Source organism: Rhinopithecus bieti, unplaced genomic scaffold (genome assembly GCF_001698545.2).
Source record: "Rhinopithecus bieti isolate Rb0 unplaced genomic scaffold, ASM169854v2 scaffold_73682, whole genome shotgun sequence".
Classification (NCBI taxonomy): domain Eukaryota; kingdom Metazoa; phylum Chordata; class Mammalia; order Primates; family Cercopithecidae; genus Rhinopithecus; species Rhinopithecus bieti.
The window spans coordinates 2,669,603-2,678,778 of NW_016829166.1; the positions used below are offsets into that span (position 1 = coordinate 2,669,603).

The 9,176-nt window shown below is 43.4% G+C and overlaps 1 pseudogene; it reads right to left on the minus strand.

The window, feature by feature from the left end:
- Positions 1-7,831: 7,831 nt before the first annotated feature.
- Positions 7,832-9,176, minus strand: part of LOC108523910 (keratin, type I cytoskeletal 18 pseudogene) — an 8,136-nt pseudogene continuing 6,791 nt past the window's right edge.

Sequence of the window (9,176 nt, forward strand, 5' to 3'; positions counted from 1 at the left end):
TTTTAAAGGCAGCATCTCACTCTGTTGCCCAGGTTGGAGTGTGGTAGCACAGTTATGGTTCACTGCAGCCTTGAACTCCTGGACTCAAGTGATACTCCCTCCTTAGCCTCCCAAGTAGCTGGGACTACAGGTGCATGCCACCATGCTTGGCTGATTTTTCTATTCAAGTGTCAGTACCACACAATTTTAATCACTGCAGCTTTAAAATATATTAAAATATCTGATTGGGCCAGTCTCCTCCTATACCTTTTTTTTTTGTTTAGATTTTGTCTGACCTTTATTGTTTGTTGACCTTCCTATGAAATTTAGAATTCATCAGGTTACTTTAAAAAATCCTGTTGATAGTTTTATCAGTAACATCAGTTTTGATCACTTGTGTTTTTTTAGAAAATTATCTATTCTACACATGGTAAATGTTTTTTTCACCAAAATCTCACTTATTAACTTACTCTTTCCTAACAAAATGTATGTTGACTCTCCTCTTGTTTTCTTGGTAACATTTGTACACAAGTTGTGTATTTTCTTCAGAAAACCAGCTCTTGGATTTGTCTACCAAATGTGTTGTTTTATGTTTTCAATTTATCTATTCTTTGCTCTTGATTTTATTATTTCTTCCCTTTGTTCCTTTTAGGGAAAAATAAATTAGAAGAAAAAAATGATTGTGTGTAAGAAATACCTGTTTTCAACGTAAATGAAGGGTTTTTTCTTTCATTTAGTCACTGAATTTTTAAAGCCTCCATGTTCTGAGTTAGGTACTAGCCAGTAGGAAAATAAAAAGATCTTTTATATAGGGAAATAGAAATCATTCCAGCATATAAATACTATCAGAGTCTCAGGAATGCTTTTCTGGAACATTCCAAAGCTGAATTGGCAGGCTCTGGCTTTTCTCTGGCTTGCATCCTCACCACCTGGATGGTTTCCCTAGTTATGATCTCCCTACCCATAATGGAACAAGAGTTCTTAGAACTGGGGTCAGCTGGGCACGTGGCTCAGGCCCGTAATCCCAGCAGTTTGGGAGGCGGGCGGGGGGGGATCACGAGGTGAAGAGATGGAGACCATCCTGGCCAACATGGTGAAACGCTGTCTCCACCAAAAATACAAAAATTAGCTGGGCGTGGTGGCACGCACCTGTAGTTCCAGCTACTTGGGAGGCTGAGGCAGGAGAATCGCTTGAACCTGGGAGGCGAAGGTTGCAGTGAGCCAAGATCGCGCCACTGCACTCCAGCCTGGTGACAGAGCGAGACTTCATCTCAAAAAAAAAAAAAAAAAAGAGCTGGGGTTAATCGTTCACGTCATTGACCTGAAATGCCTTAGTCATAGTTAGTTCTCCCGCACTTGTTCTTCAGAAACCTCTGAAACCACACCCTTGTGAGGTAAGAGGTCTTACAGTCAACAAGTCATGCAGTTCTCTAGCTACCAGGGAAACCTGATTAGATACTAATAACAGGAACCTCTCGGCCAGATGGCAACCACTCACTTCTGTGCAGGGGTCAGGCATTTTAGTGTGCGCTTCCTCAAACAGTCTAACCGTTTCTCTTATGTGTTGCACATGATGCCAACCAGAGCTAAAACTTCCTACTCTAAAAGTGTATAAGGCAGTGAAAGATGCTCCTTTCACCTGTGAGTTTCTGTAGCACAGATGCTTCCTCTTCATGGCTTGATACCAGCACAGTGGATCCCACAAGGGTGTTTTAGTTTAGAGTCACTGCCCTCTAATGTCAGAGCTTAGAAATCACCCAGAGGCTGGTCCAACCTCTTTGCAAAGGAAGAGCAAGCGAATTGCTCAAGGACACAGGCATCTGGGAGAAGAGGGTGGTTACACTCCCTTATTCCCAACACTCGCCATTCCCGTCATGCTCCATTTTCCTCATCTGTCAAAGCAGGAAGTAACAGCATTATTGAATACTATTAGCGTGAGTACTAAAAAAGAAAATATATAATGTGCTTTAGTGCAGTCACTATACAAAATTTAGGAAGTGTAGGCTTAAAAAATATTTAATTAAAAATGAGGTTTCACTGTGTGGCTCAGGCTGCACTAGAATTTCTGAGCTCGCCGGGCACGGTGGCTCAAGCCTGTAATCCCAGCACTTTGGGAGGCCGAGAGGGGCGGATTATGAGGTCAGGAAATCGAGACCATCCTGGCTAACGGTGAAACCCCGTCTCTACTAAAAAAAAAAAATACAAAAACCTAGCCGGGCATGGTGGCTTCCTCAGCTCACTGCACTCCAGCCTGGGCGACAGAGCGAGACTCCTTCTCAAAAAAAAAAAAAAAAAAAGAATTTCTGGGCTCAAGGGATCCTCCCACCTCAGCATCCCACATAGCTGGGACTCCAGGCACACCACCATGCCCTGCAGTGTATGCTTACATTTTAAAAAACGTTTAATCTGGAATCTTCAGCACTTCAATAGTCATGGTGTCCCTGTGTTCCTAGAACCAGATGGTAAAGAAAACAGAACAGTCTTGGGTTGCAAAATTTTAGGTATTATCTCAGAAAACCAGTGAGCTGGCTACATTGTTTCTACCTAAGAAATGTTCAGCGGTAGCAATCTGGCTGTAATCAGAGATGTATTTCATAGCAAACTCAGAGTTTTTACTTGGATATCATGTTAACTTGCATAACATTTTAAAAGCACAGATTTTATTCAATCTACATTATATTGAGAAAAGGTCAACTTTCCATACAAAAAATACCATTTTTGTGGATTACTGCTGGGGGGCGCTATGAAGGTAACAGGGTAGTTAAAGCCCTCTCAGTGGAATTATTTTCTTCCACTACTTAACATCTTTGTGGTTTCTCATAAAACAATTCAAAGCAGCAAACATTTTTAACCAAACTTTAAATAAATTAAGCACTGGGCCATTTTACAACTTACTTTCTACTCTCCCCACCTTCCAACATCAGTTCAACAAGAAAATTTCAATATCAAGTTCATAGGGTTTTTATCCTGGTGTATCCTCTGGTGACCTTTCAATACTCATCTGACATTAAGCAATTGAAAGTCCTTGTCTGAACCAAGGATCAGTGGACTTCTTGGCACCAGGAGTTTTCCTCTTCAAAAATAATAGACGGGGCCACGGACTATTGAAAATACATGGGGAAAATGAAGTCCCCTGAAAATGAGAATGTTAGATGCTAAGAAGAGATACAGAAACCTATCCAGATATGATAAGAAGTAGAATACTGGCTAAGGAGGACTTAAAATAGCTTTTGACTACTGTCTTCTGCTCCTTAAACTGGTTACCCAGTGTGGCCCACCCCGATGTCATTTGAGCATCCTCTTTTTCCACATAGATGAGACTCCAAAAGAATATGCAGTGAACGGACAGTGCCTGTGTCTCTGCTTATGTTAAGACAATAACCAATCTTGGTTGCTTGTATTTGGAGTGCAGTGAGGAGTGGACAGTGGATCTGGCAGACGTAGCGCAATTTGTTTATCCATTCACCTGTTGATGGACGTTTGGGTTGTCTCCCATTTGGGGCAATTAGAAATAGGGTGCTCTACCCATGTGACAAAGGGCTAATATCCAGAATCTACAAAGAACTTAAACAAAGTTACAAGAAAAAAATCAACCCCATCAAAAAATGGGCAAAGGATATGAACAGACACTTCTCAAAAGAAGACATTTATGCAGCCAACAGACACATGAAAAAATGCTCATCATCACTGGCCATCAGAGAAATGCAAATCAAAACCACAATGAGATACCATCTCACACCAGTTCGAATGACGATCATTAAAAGTCAGGAAACAACAGGTGCTGGAGAGGATGTGGAGAAATAGGAACGCTTTTACACTGTTGATGGGACTGTAAACGAGTTCAACCATTGTGGAAGACAGTGTGGTGATTCCTCAGGCATCTAGAACTAGAAATACCATTTGACCCATCCATCCCATTACTGGGTATATACCCAAAGGATTATAAATCATGCTGCTGTAAAGACACATGCACATGTTTGTTTATTGTGGCACTGTTCACAATAGCAAAACAAAACAAAACAAAACAAAAATGACTGATCATTCCAAGTACTGGTGAAGATATAGAGCAACTGGAACCCTCATACACTGCCATCAATGATAGACTGGATTAAGACAATGTGGCATATATATGCCATGGAATACTATGCAGCCATAAAAAAGGATGAGTTCATGTCCTTTGTAGGGACGTGGATGAAGCTAGAAACCATCATTCTGAGCAAACTATCACAAGGACAGAAAACCAAACACTGCATGTTCTCACTCATAGGTGGGAACTGAACAATGAGAACACTTGGACATAGGAAGGGGAACATCACACACCAGGGCCTATTGTCGGGTTGGGAGCGGGGAGGGATAGCATTAGGAGATATACCTAATGTAAATGACGAGTTAATGGGTGCAGCACACCAACATGGCACATGTATACATATGTAACAAATCTGCACGTTGTGTACATGTACCCTAGAACTTGAAGTATAATAATAATAAAAAATAATAATAAAAATAAATAAATAGGGTGCTCTGAGCATGTGCATTTGTTTCTCTTGATAAATACCTAGGAGTATAGCATCTGTCTCATATGGCAGGTGAATGTTTAAGATTTTAAGAAAATGCCAAACTCTTTTCTAAAAGTGTTTAACATTTTACATTCCCACCAGCAGTGTATGAGGGTTCCAGTTGCTCTATATCTTCACCAGTACTTGGAATGATCAGTCGTTTTTGTTTTGTTTTGTTTTGCTTTGAGACGGAGTTTCGCTCTTGTTGCCCAGGCTGGCGTGTAATGGTGCAATCTTGGGTCACCGCGACCTCCGCCTCCCAGGTTCAAGTGATTCTCCTGCCTCAACCTCCCAAGTAGCCGGGATTGCAGGCATGTGCCACCATGCCTGGCTAATTTTGTATTTTTAGTAGAAACGGGGTTTCTCCATGTTGGTCAGGTTGGTCTCGAACTCCCGACCTCAGGTGATCCACCCGCCTCAGCCTCCCAGAGTGCTGGGATTACAGACGTGAGCCACCATGCCCGGCCGGAATGATCCGTCTTTACTTTAGTTATTCTAATAGGTGGGTAGTGGTATCTTACTGAGGTTTTAATTTGCATTACTTTAATGTGCAGTGATGTTGAATATCTTTTCTACTGAATATTTGTTTGCTATTGATATCTTCTTTAGTGAATCTTTGTTCAGATCTTTTGTCCATTTTCAAATGTTTTTTCCTGAGTTTTGAAAGTGTTTGTATATTCTACATACAAGCTATTTGTCAGACACAACTTGCAAATATTTTCTCTGAGTATGCACCTTGGCTTTTCATTCACTGAACACTGTCATTTGAAGAGCAGAAACTTTAAATGTTAATAAAGTCTAATTTACCCGGTTTTTTTTTTTTTTTTTTTTTTTTGAGACGGAGTCTCGCTCTGTCGCCCAGGCTGGAGTGCAGTGGCCGGATCTCAGCTCACTGCAAGCTCCGCCTCCCGGGTTCACGCCATTCTCCTGCCTCAGCCTCCCGAGTAGCTGGGACTACAGGCGCCGCCACCGCGCCCAGCTAGTTTTTTGTATTTTAGTAGAGACGGGGTTTCACCGTGTTAGCCGGGAGGGTCTCGATCTCCTGACCTCGTGATCCGCCCGCCTCAGCCTCCCAAAGTGCTGGGATTACAGGCTTGAGCCACCGCACCCGGCTTACCCGTTTTTTTTTTTAATAGGTCACGCTTTTGGTATTGTATCTCAAAATCCTTTCATTAACCCAAGATCAGATAGATTTTCTTCTATTGTTTTTCTAGAAGTTTAATACTTTTAGGTTTTGCATTTACATCTGATTCACTCTGAGTAATGTTTTGATTATGGTGTAAGGTATGGAACAAAGTTCCTTTTTTCCCACATGGATATCCAATTGTTTCTTAGGGAGCAATAATTTAGTCTTTCACTATTAAATATGATGTTAGCTGTCCATTTTTGAAGATGCCCTTTATCAGGTTGAGGACATTTCCTTCTATTCCTAGTTTGTCAAGAGTTTTTATCAAGAGTGGCCATGGTGTATTACTACTTGAAAGTGAGCTGTGATGGGTTAAATGTGTCAAGTTGGTTGCTTGCGTTTTTCAAGTATTCTATACACTTACTTTCTGTTTACTTGTTCTCCCAATTGTGGAAAGAGGGTCGTAGAAATCTCTAACTATTATTGTAGATTTGTGTATTTCTCCCTGCAATTTTAAAAGTGTTTTTTGAGACAGGGTCTCCCTCTGTCGCCCAGACTGTAGTGCAGTAGCACAATCTCGGCTTACTGCAATCTCCACCTCCCAGGCTCAAGCGATTCTCCTGCCTCAGCCTCCCGAGTAGCTGGGTTTACAGGTGTGCACCACTACTGCCTGGCTAATTTTTGGATTTTCAGTAGAGACAGGGTTTCACCATGTTGGTCAGGCTGGTCTTACTCTTGACCTCAGGTGATCTGCCCACCTTGGCCTTCCAAAGTGCTGGGATTATAGGCGTGAGCCACTGTGCCCAGCCCTCCCTGCAATTATCTCAGTTTTCATTTCATATGTCTTTAAACTCTGTTACTGTGTGCCTAAACATTTAGCATTATTCTGTCCTTTTTATGAATTGATGCTTTTATCATTATGAAATGATCTTCTTTTTCCCTTGTACTATTTTCTCTGAAATCTGCTTTATCTGGTACTAATATAGCCACTTCATCTTTCTTTTGACTTGCATGGTGAATCTTTCTCCATTATTTTACTTTTAACTCCTTGTGTTTATATATATAAAGTAGTGTCTCTTATAGGCAGCATATAGTTGAATCTTATTTATTTTTTATCATTGAGACAGAGTCTTTGTCACCCAGGCTGGAGTGCAGTAGTGCCGTCTCAGCTCACTGCAACCTCTGCCTCCTGGGTTCAAATGATTCTCCTGCCTCATCCTCCCCAGTAGTTGGAATTACAGGCATGTGCCGCCATACCCAGCTAATTTTTGTATTTTTGGTAGAGATGGGGTTTTGCCATGTTGGCCAGGCTGGTCTTGGACCCCCAACCTCAGGTGATCTGCCCACTTGGGCCTCTCAAAATGCTGGGATTACAGGCATGAGCCACCATGCAAGGTCCTGAATCTTGTTTTTTAATCCAGTCTGAAAATCTTTGCCTTTGATTTAGGGTGTTTAGACCATTTACATTTAAAGTAATTGCGGAAATGATTTTATTAACTCTGTCATCTTGCCCTCTGTTTGGTATTGACCCATGTTTCTTTATTCCTTTTTTCTTCTCTTCTGTCTTCCTTTGGTTTAACTGAATACTTTTTATGATTCTGTTTTACCTTCTTGCTGACTTATTAGCTATAACTGTTCTGGTATTTAAGTGATAAATTATAAATTTTATTTGTTTATTTATTTATTTATTGAGACAGGGTCTTATTCTGTCACCCAGGCTGGAGTGCAGTGGCTCTATCTGGGCTCACTGCAACCTCTGTCTCCCAGGCTCAAGCTATTCTCATGCCTCAGCCTCTTGAGTAGCTGGGATTACAGGCACCTATCACCATGCACGACTAATTTTTGTATTTTTGGTAAACATGAGGTTTCACCTTGTTGGCCAGGGTGGTCTCAAACTCTTGACCTCAAGTGATCCACCTGCCTTAGCCTTCCAAAGTACTGGGATTACAGGCCTGAGTCACTGTGTCTGGCCAACTCTAAATTTTAGGGTTTATAGTATACATCTTTAGCTTATCACCATCTACCTTTAAATATATTATACCATTCATGTATAGTATTACAATAGCATACTTTCATTTCTTCCTTCTTAGTCTTTTTTTTTTTTTTTTTTTTGAGCTCTGATCCTTTTACTGGCCTCCTGCTCCCCAGAGGGTACCCTGCTCCTGCTGGCTTAATGCCTCAGAACTTTGGTGTCGCTGGTCTCAGACACCACTTTGCCATCCACTCTCTGGCAGTTGGTGGTCTTTTGGATGGTTTGCATGGAGTTGCTGCTGTACAGGGCATCACCAAGACCGAAGTGCTCGTCATCTTCCAGGAGGCAGTGGTAGGTGGCGATCTCAGCCTCCAGCTTGACCTTGATGTTCAGCAGGGCCTCCTACTCCTGGGCCTGGCGTTGTCCCTCTGCCCAGGTCTGTGCCAGCTCTAACTCCAGGTGCAGCAGGATCCCGTTGAGCTGTTCCATCTGTAGGATGTAGCGGGCCTCCACCTCCCTCAGGCTGTTCTCCAAGCTGGCCTTCAGATTTCTCATGGAGTCCAGGTCAGTCTCCAAGGACTGGACTATACGTCTCAGCTCCGTGAGCGTCGTCTCAGCAGCTCCAACCTTGGCAGACTGCGTGGTGACCACTGTGGTGCCCTCCTCAATCTGCTGAGACCAGCACTTGTCCAGCTCCTCTCGGTTCTTCCGAGCCAGCTTGTCACACTGAGCCTAGATGTCTACCATGATCTTGGCGAAGTCCTGAGATTTGGGGGCACCTACCTCCACGGTCAACCCAGAGCTGGCAGTCTGGGCTTGTAGGCCTTTTACTTCCTCTTCATAGTTCTTTTTCATGGAGAGCAGCTCCTCCTTGAGAGCCTCGATCTCTGTTTCCAGCTGCAGCCAAGTGACACTGGTGTCTTCGACGACCTTGCGGAGCCCATGGTTGTTGCTCTCCACAGACCGACGCGTGGCCAGTTCTCTTATACTTGTCTCTAAAGTCGTCAGCAGCCAGACAGGCATTGTCAATCTGCAGAACGATGCAGGCATTGTCCACAGTATCTGAAGATCTGAGCCCTGAGGTCCTTGATAGTCTGGAAGTAATGGCTCCAGTCTCTTGACCTGGGGTCCCTTCTTCTCCAAGTGCTCCCGGATTTTGCTCTCCAGCCTCCCGTTCTCGGTCTCCAGGCTCCTCACTCTGTCTGGGTAGGAGGCCAGACAGTCGTTCAGGCTTTGCATGTTCTCCTTCTCGTTCCGGATGCCTCCCATTCCTGCCAGATTCCCGGCCATCCCCACGGCCAGGCCCGCAGACACTATGCCACCCTGGAAGCTGGTGGAGTGGGACATGGAGATCTGGGAACCAGAGCCCCCGGCACCTGCATAGACGCTGGTGGCGCCTGGACAGAGCCCAGAGACCGGTACTTGGTGCAGAAAGTGGAGCGAGTGGTGCAGCGCATGCTGTTCTGGGAGGAGGGAGAGAGGACAGGACTCAGACTTTGCCCACGACCCTTTCTTTTTTTTTTTTTTTTTTTTTTTTTTTTTT